Genomic DNA, 9,905 nt, shown 5'->3' on the forward strand with positions numbered 1-9,905 from the left:
CACCGATGACCAAAATTTGAAGAAAAAAAATAACGAAAAATTGATAAACGACATTTGGACAGCAGAAAGGAATGAAGAAAGAAAAAAAAACATTAAAAACCATAATAATAACACCACACTCTCTCACACAAACACATCAAATACATACAAACAAACACAAAATACCTGATGATATGAGGATGTGATGTCTTTTTTTTTTTATTGCCCCTCTCTCAATGATGATGATAATATACATGATGGCTATTTGGCCACCAAATACAAACATAGAAAGATTTTCAAAGAAAAAATTTCACATTGAAAAATATATATGCGAAATAAAAAGCAAAAGTCAAATATCCAAAAACCACCACCACCATAACAAACAAAAATGATCGACATTTGAATTCAGGGAGAGTTTGTTTGATGATAATTGAGAAGCAAAAGTTAAGATACGAGAAAAAAAAATATCTATGAATTTTTTTTTATTGGTTTTTTTTCCAAAATGAAATGACTATTTCTACTTTTTAATGGCGCCATAATTGCTGTTGATCATGTTGTGGTGTGGTGTGGTGTTGGTGGTGATTGTTGAACAGGATTTTTTTTTCTTGCTTTCTTTTAATGGCTATCCTGATATGGATATGATTATGATGATGACCACATAATCATAATGGTTATCATAATTTAATGTTTGTTGTTGTTGTTGTTGTTTTATGCTGTACAACAACAACAAACAAAAATGTAAAGATGTTACATTTTTTTTGGGGGGGGGGGAATTTCGATGACACAGATGTGTGGTGTTTGAATGTGTTATCTACATATCATATCAACAAAAATAATGTTAAGGTGTTTTTAGAGTGGTGGGGGAAGATATATTCAAGGGATCATTCAAAGAATAGATTATCCGATGATTTTAGTTATAAAAATCGGTTATTTTTTGTTTTGGTTGTTGGGCAAAAACAAAAAACAAAAACATCATACGGTTATTATTATAATCAAGATTTTGAATTTTTATCCAATACGAAAATTATGAATGAAAATGATGATGATGATGATGATGATGATAATGTGCCATATCGATAATGGACAACTGAAAAGAATTTCCATAATATTCAAAAATCAACTCTATCCATTTATGAAGCTCAATCAAAACAACCATGATAATGATATGGCAAAATAGAAAAAAGCAAAAAAAAGCAAAATTTCGACCACATCATCATTATTATAATGATGACGATAATGTGGTCGAAAGATAGAAAAAAGCAAGATGGTTTCTTCAAATTGATGGAGAATTTTGTTTTTCTTCTTTACTTCTAATTCGCAATGGAATTTGAATTTGGATTTTTTTTTCATTTTCGGATAAATATTTACACAAAAATGATGATGATGATGATGTACAATATAATCATATTTGATGGGCAGCAACAACAACAAGAAATGTAAAAAAAAACTTGAAATAAAGAAAATGGATGACCATAATAATTGAATGTGACACATTCAACAACAAAAAAAAATTACATAACCAACCGACCAACCAATAATAACATACATGTGTTGAATGAGATGCTGAAAACAGCATTATCGATGTTTGTCCAAAAGTATTTCTTCAGGTGTGGAGCTATACACACACACAACAATATGTCACACATAAACAAACAAAACAAATAAAATTTGTTATGTAAAGGGAGGATTTTGAAGAAAAAAAAAATTCAACAAGTCGTACCACCAATGATAATCAATGTCAATTCAGTATGGTTCAACTAGAAAAAAAAGGTAATGTAAAATACTGTCAAAACAAACAATAGAACATAGGACAATCTACTTTTACGTTTTTCGTATGTGTGATGCATATATAAGCCATAGCCGCATCAATTTTTTTTTTTTTGACTTTTTTTTCGGTTAAAATAGCATTTTACATTGTATATGCCACACACATAGTACAGGTATTCATCACATCTCATTATTCAATTTGATTTTTTTTTCTTCTTTTCTCTTTTTATATTTATTTACCTGCCTGCTTTCGTGTGTGTGTGTGTATGATTACATAATGATGATTTAGTTTTATTTATTTATCGTTTTTATTTTATTTCTTCCTATCAACGGGAAAAAAATGATGATGATATTGATGTACCATATCGTTCCTGATCTTTTTCAATCATCATCATCATCAGCAAGAAGACAAGACAAAATCAACGATAATGTCATCGTTGCCCATTTTTTCGTTTCTCTGTTTCTTTCTGTAATAAACATCAATCTAATTAAAATTAAATAAATTATTGCTAGTTTTTTTTTCGTTGATTTTTGTAGCAAAAAATCAAAAATCAAATTTAAATTTTCAATGAAATCAAATTAAATATTACGTTAGCAAACGGATTTGATGTTTAATTTTGCTAAATGATTTCCAAAAAAATTAGGATTTTCATCATCATCATCATCATCTTGATTATAAAGGTTGTTCAATTTTGAAACATTTTTTTTACCTGAAAGATTTGAAAACAAGTGACAAATTTGAGAGAAAAAAAAACAAATTAAACATCAATATTGTGACCTTAATCCTTTATTTGCCTCAATCAAAATTTTTGTGTGTGTGTGTTGTGTTTAAAACAGAAATTTAATTCAAATAAAATCACAAACGGATTCAAATTATTTAAAAAAAAAAAATCAAAAAGAAAAAATCTAGGATATCCTGACGCTTTCACATTGAATTAGTAATGATGATGATGAAGAAGAAGAAAAATTATCATCATTATTTTTCTGGGTGATAGATGGATTAAATAATTTTTGAATGAAATCTGATCATCTGGTTATCATCATCAAGACAGTGACCGATGATGATTCTCGTAAGAGAGAGAAAAAAAAGATAAAGAGAGATAAACAACAACAACAACCGCCTACAATAAATTCTCGAATAATATTAACCCCCTCAATAACAACAACAACAACAACAACAAAATCTTATCTTTGAATGTAGATAAAGAATGAAAAAAAAACATACACATATCAGATATCAAATCAATATATTAAAGAAGAAATGAACATGAACAGGTTGAATTTTTTTTTTGGTTGTCTATAGTGCTAATGACACATACACAATGATGATGATCATCATCATAATGATGCATTGCCTACAATCATCATCATCATCATTTTTCTTCGAATTTTTGTTTTCTTTGGTTGATTTGAAATGAATGTTATCTGTCTTTGGATTTTTTTTTTTTGTATTTTCTTTTTCGTTAGTTTGATATTCAGTGTGTGTGATCGACAGTGAATGAATTGCTGCTGATGTTAAAAGAAGAATAAGATTATCCTTTTTTTTTCTCCTAATTTTCTATTCAGTATATGTTTGTCTGACTGACTGACTGACTACCTGAAATAAATCTCAATGTTTTTTAAACCTATAATATTATTATCGATGGATGAATGAATGAATGATGATGATGATGATGGACAATAACAACAATATCAATGTACCAGCCAACCTTAAGTCGAAAAAAATGGTAATCTATTGTGTTATGTAAGTGGTGTGTGTTGTTTAGACAATTGGAAACTATTATTCAGACAAAAATTGTGTTTTTGTTTTGTTTTTCTCTATTTTCACTGTTGTTGTTGTTGTTGTTGTTATTGCACGATTAACGATTGGTCCTTTAAAAAAATAGATAATCGTTAACCTAGAGGCTATTTTAACTAATCAAGTTAATATATAGAGTAAGAAAAAACAACGAATTGTCATAATGATAATATGTGTGTGTTTGATATGAATAAATCGATGTATCACTGTATAGTTTTTGTTGTTGATTGTTGATTGTTGGTCGTGATGATGATGATGATAATGATAATGATAATGATTAGCACGAGTGATTTTTCTTTCAACAAACTTGTCATTTTCTTTTTTCTTTTTTCTTTGTTGGTAAATACAGGCCTATTGTATTATTATTATCAAAGTTTCTCGAAAAGTTGCTCATCTTTGTGTTTTCCAGGATCATTATGTATGTGTGTGTGTGCAAAGCCAACACCCTTAAAGTAAAAAGAAAAAAGAAATGGACAACAACCAACTAAAATCGATTGAATGGGCGTCCATTATTATTATTATCATAATCAACAACAACAACAAAATGATATTTATACTGATCATTATTGGTCAATGTTGTTTATAAAAGAAAGATTGGAATAGTTTTTGATATAGAGAATTTTAAGTAAAAGTTTTTTACTTTTTATAAATAAATTATACGATTTTTACACTATCAATTAATGGCAATATGTAAATTTTTAATGAAATTATAAATCAGGTCATCATTCTCTTTTTCAGTATAACATCTAAAAACATAAAATGAAATTGAAAAGAAAAATTCATTGATTTTGCCAGAACCATTTTGCAGAAAACCTAGTTATTTAAAGCATCTTTTTCATCTTTCAAGATGATCATATAATCATGAAAGTTTTTTGTTTGAAATTGAAAAAATCAATGATAATTCAACCCAAGTGAAAAAAAGTTTTTTTTTTTTGACATTTTCTATGCTACTAAACCGATTATTATGAAGATTTTGTTTGGATGAATTCAAATCAATTTCATTTTCGAACTAAGCTAGTTGAAAATGAAAACTTTTTCGAAATTCTGGTCACAAAATAAGATTTTTGAAATTTCAAGTTTTGCAAAAATCGATTCTTTTTTTTGTTCTTGAAAAGTTTTTGTTCATTCCGTTTCCCAAAAGCAAATAAACACAGACAAAAACACGTGCAATTTGCAAATCAAAGAAATAAAAAAAAAAAAATACGATTTTTGCATAAAAGCAGAATAATTCTATCAACTTGTTTTTAAATGTCATTTTCCTGTCCATTATCATCTTGTTTATTTTTATTTTTTTTCATCAGATTAGTGAAAAATATATAAGTAAGTGAAAGTAAAGAAAAGCACATTTTGATCGAAATAAAAAAATGAAAAAAATCTTTTTCTTTCCATTCATTCATTCATTCAACAAAAACATCATCATCAAAGAGAGAAAAGAATGTCGTTTAAAATCAATTGCATCAATTCTAATCGGATTATCTGCTGCTGCTGCTGATGTTGAGAAGAAAAAAACGTTACAAATAAAAATGGTTACAATCAAAAGACGAATAAAAAACGTACGATATATATGAACAAGCGATTAAAATGAGAGCTTTCTTTTTTCTTTTTTCGTTTCATTTGACGACAAAATGAAATCAAAATGATTTGAAAATCTGTCACCCAACCATAAATAATGGTGATGATTTGAATTTTGATGATATTAAAAAGAGCAAGAGATGTGCGTTTATCTAAATCAAATCAATCAATCAATCAATCGATTTAACAATTTTGGTAATTTGAGAATTTACGGAAACAACAACGCATTTTTTTTTGCTTGATTATTTAGTTATTTGATCATCATTTTTTGAGCTTAAAATCAAAGTTCAAAGTTTCTTCTTTCTGTCAATCATTACGTAATTTTTTATTTTTATTATTGGATAAACTTTTTTTTGTTTTGCAAACAACAAACAGTGTTTATGTCATCCATTATATGAATCACCGATTTTATCATTTTTTTTTTTGGGTAGAAATTTTTTTTCATATGAAATTAACTTTTTTTTACAAGAATTCATTCAATCAATCATGAAATGAATGAATCAAAAGCAAAGAATCAAGCAAAGAATGAGAAAAAACGTTCACATTCATCATCATCATCATGATCATAACTTGGCGTAATTTGGCGCGTATAACAAGTGCGGAACAAAAAAAAAAAATATACATTTTCCCTCTCTCTCTCTCTCTCTCTCTCATTGGTTTTCTAAAAATATCATCAAACGATTTGTTTATGGCAACAAAATTGTCACATTCTGAATAATTATTGCATGATGATGATGATGCTTTATTTCATTTTATTTAGTTGTAAACGGTATTACAACAACAACAACAACAACAATGTTGTATAAAAATCAAATTTACATCTGTTTTTGTCATTTAATAACATTGAATTTATTTTTTGTTTTCAATCACACACTCTAACTAACTAACGAATGAACGAATGAATGAACGAATTTTTTGACCATCACATCATTAACTAGATTGTGATTAGTGAAATTCTTTCAACATCTCTTCTTTTTTTTTGGTCATCCGTGATTATAAGGTACTTTTCTGGTTGCTGTTGGTTGATGATTGATTGATGAAAAACATTAATCAATCATTTTTTTTGTTGTTGTGAAATTCATGAATGGATGTCATCAACCAAAGAAAATGTGATGTGATTTTTTTTTGTCGATGGAAATTTTGCTAAAAATTGTTTGCATATCGAAAATACAGGATGAAATTTCAAAAGTGAACGGAGGGATAAAGAAGGCAGAAAAAAAACATCTTGCATAATCATTATGATTATAATCCACCAGAAAAAAAGAAAAACAGAAAAACAAAAGACACTGATGTTGATCAGGTCAACAACAACAAAAAAAAGCCAGATGATCATCATCATGATGAGAAATTGAAAAATCATATATCCATCAAAGAATAGAGGTTTTTTTTCGAAGAATTTCAAAACAAAAAGACAAACAAAAAATACAAGTAGTAAAATTGTCATGTTATTTTTGTTGTTTGTTTAACTAAAAAAGAAGTTCAATGCATTACAATCTAAAATTCAAAAAAACCATGGGTATAGATAACCATCAACCAGTCGTCAAGATTATTATTATGATTATATTTTTCAACCAGAAAGTTATCTCAACCATCAATAATATTATATCAAACTATAGCTACCGAAAATCATCGAAATAATCATAATAATGGAATGTAATATAATGAAATGAAATGAAATGGAACAACATTGATTGATTGAATGGAAAAAAAAGAAATTTTGTTTTGTTACATCGAATATGGGAAATAAATTGAAAAATGAATATAATTTTCAAACCAATATGACATGACCACCACCACCACCACCAAAAAAAAACATTCCAGTTATACACAAACACACAGACGATAAGGTGCGATTAGATGTCCTTTCATTTCATTTGATCATCATCATTTACATTCTTTTCGTTTGTCCTCGAATGAATTGAAAAAAAAACTTTTAAAGATTTTTTTTCGTCTTTTATCAAGATAGGTCAAAGATTTTTCTACCTTTTCTTTTTTTTCCTCCACCATATATACAAGGATCTCGATTCACAATTCGACCATATGGAACAATTGTTTTTTTTTCAGCCGACCAGAGAGAGAGACGGAGAGAGAAAATTTTTTTTTCTCGATCCATTCACACAACACTCATTTTCAATCTAATCTGTCACCGAGATCCATTTATGAATCTGAATGGAAATAAAAATGAATGAATGAATGAATGAAAATGACATTAGACCCTCTCTCTCTCTCTCTCTCTGGCCATATTTCGGGTTTGTTGTTAACCATTATTATCAATTCAATTCAATTCAATTCATATATAGATCGATAACATTCATTTATTCAACAACAACAACAAGTAAAGTAAACCTTGGAACGTTTTTTTTTTTGTTTAGTTTGGTTTGGTTTGATTAGAACATTGATGAAAAAAGGAGAAGGCGAAAAATAAAATTGTCCAAAAAATGATAACCTGCTGGTTTTCTATTGGAAGGGGGAAAAAAAGTTTTTCATTATTATTGTTGTTGTTGTTGTTCCAAAATCACACCAAATGAGACATACATACATACACACATACACACACACCCCAAATACATTAGCAGTAATAATCATATAATAATGAGTCTAAATTGTTCAGATCATTCAGTTTCTATTCTTTTTTTTTGTGTTCTGGCTATTATAATATTTTTTCTTTCTTTTTTCTCGTTTGTTACCCAAACCGACCTGACACTTATTGAATTTTTCAATATTTTCTATTCTATTCTCAATTCATTAAATCAATCAATAATAGTAAGTGAATGAAAAATGTTTTCCGTTTACCTTTTTTTTTACCTTTTGCATTTTTGGTTGCCAAAAATGAATTACACCCAATAGGATTTATGCAAGCGAAAAAAAAATTGTTAAGTTGTTATTTGGTTAGTTACCCCCTTTAGTTCTTTTTTTTCCTACTCACTTATCATCACTTATTATTCGTCAAAATGGGTCAACAATAACAACAACAACAAAATTTTTATGAGTGGTAAAGATTTCCAAAAATGAATGAATGAATAAGATCCGAAACGAAAGCTATTCGTTTCGGTCAGAGAGAACGAAAGAAAAATATCTACATTTTTTTCGGTTTTATCTAGGGAAAAATTTCCAGCAAAAAAAACCTGATGATTATTTCATATTAAAAAAACCAGAGAAAGTTTTCCTGAATTTGGACCCAAAAAAATAAACAAAGCATCATCATCATTGAAATCAAAAAACAATGAAAATTGAATCGAATAAAGTTTTTTTTTCTTCTCTCATTTCTTTAAGCTAAAAATCACGTCCACACTTCAATCCAAACAAACAAACACACACACAATATATATCTAATAAATAAATCGGATTAAATCAAGTCTACGACGACGACGATATATTTGGTTGTTGATACTTTCTATGGTCCTTATTTTATATTTTGTTTGGTTTTGGTTCGGATAATAAGTAGGGTAGAGAGAGAGAGAGAGAGAGAGAGAGAGAGAGAGAGAGAGAGGCGTTCAAATAATAATAAAAATCTCTTTATTTTCATTTCATTCAAGTCATCAAACCAAACCAAACCAAAAAAAAAATTTGGACCAAAATAAAAGTTATTATTTGGGTTTGTTTGAGGATTTTCTCTCTCTCGTATCCCTTTACATTGATTTTTGATTGATTTTTCTTTTTTGAAAATAAAAATAAACAAATAAATGAAGAGAGAGATTTGACAATAAAATACGATTATAAGTTTGTTTAGTAGTTGATGATGATGAAGAAGAAGATTATGATTATGATGATGGTGGTGGTCCATGGAATCATCAAGGGGTGCGAATTACCAGTAGCCATAATAGGTTCGGTCATTAGTTACTTTGTTTATTTGTTAATTTAATTTAATAATTTTGGTTTTTCAAAAGTTTTTTTATAAAAAAATGTATCAACAAAGTTACAAGTTTATTTGTCGTCGTTTTCATTTTTCTCTCTTCTTCCTGACCACTTGTAGATTTTTTTGGAAATTTTCAAGTGAAAAAAAACTTACTTTAAAATCAATTTGTCATCGATTAGTTGCTGAAGAATTCTTTTGTTTTTTTTCAAATTTAATTAATCTTTTTCAAGCAGTAAAAATTCATTAAAATTTTTCAAATTGATGATGAAACACACACACACATGTACACAGCACATTTTCGATGATCAATAATAATAACAGAATGGAAATTCGATCGATGATTTCAAATGAAAAAAAATGGATAGAAACTTTGTTGAAAATTTTCCGGAAAAAAAATTGACAAATCAAACAAAACACACACAAGCACACAGATTTCACTAATCACCGCCAACCAATTCAATGATGTTTTTTTCTTGTTTTAATTGAATTCTTTATTTCGTTGGAAATTGAATTAAATGAATGGATGGATTATGAATGATGGCCAAATGATCATTACTGAATGAATACCATCAAACAACTGAGAATGGAATGAAATTTTGTATGTGTATGTCTGTTCAGTTCTGACTGAATGAATGGCTGTATATCCTGTTTTGTTCCATTAAGACCATCCCATTTTTTTGCAATCCAATATATTTGAATGCTTCTAACATATTTTATGGTTGTTACTTATCGACAATGCTACTAGATTTTGGATAATTTCAAACAGAATAACAAAACAACAAGAGAAAAAAAAACATGCGTTTTGCGTGTGGGCAAATTGATTTCCCCAAACTAAATCAACTAACTAACCAACCAACCAACCATTCATCCATCCATCCATATCGATGTAAAAATGCATCAAATATAATGTGATATGTGTGTGTGTCCAAAAAG

General features: G+C 28.1%; 1 protein-coding gene across 2 annotated transcripts in view; it reads right to left on the minus strand.

Annotated features, from left to right (window-relative positions):
* Positions 1-9,597, minus strand: part of LOC113789868 (plexin-B-like) — a 54,901-nt gene extending 45,304 nt beyond the window's left edge. For both annotated transcript variants that reach the window (XM_075820025.1, XM_075820027.1), the window contains exon 1: positions 9,126-9,597. The gene's annotated coding sequence lies outside the window, so the exon portion shown is untranslated. The remainder of the gene's footprint in view (positions 1-9,125) is intronic.
* Between the last annotated feature and the right edge of the window lie 308 nt (positions 9,598-9,905).

Source organism: Dermatophagoides pteronyssinus, unplaced genomic scaffold (genome assembly GCF_027571235.1).
Source record: "Dermatophagoides pteronyssinus isolate colony J.1.1.1.1 unplaced genomic scaffold, Derpt_VIB-CSIC_2022.12 sq0005, whole genome shotgun sequence".
Classification (NCBI taxonomy): Eukaryota; Metazoa; Arthropoda; class Arachnida; order Sarcoptiformes; family Pyroglyphidae; genus Dermatophagoides; species Dermatophagoides pteronyssinus.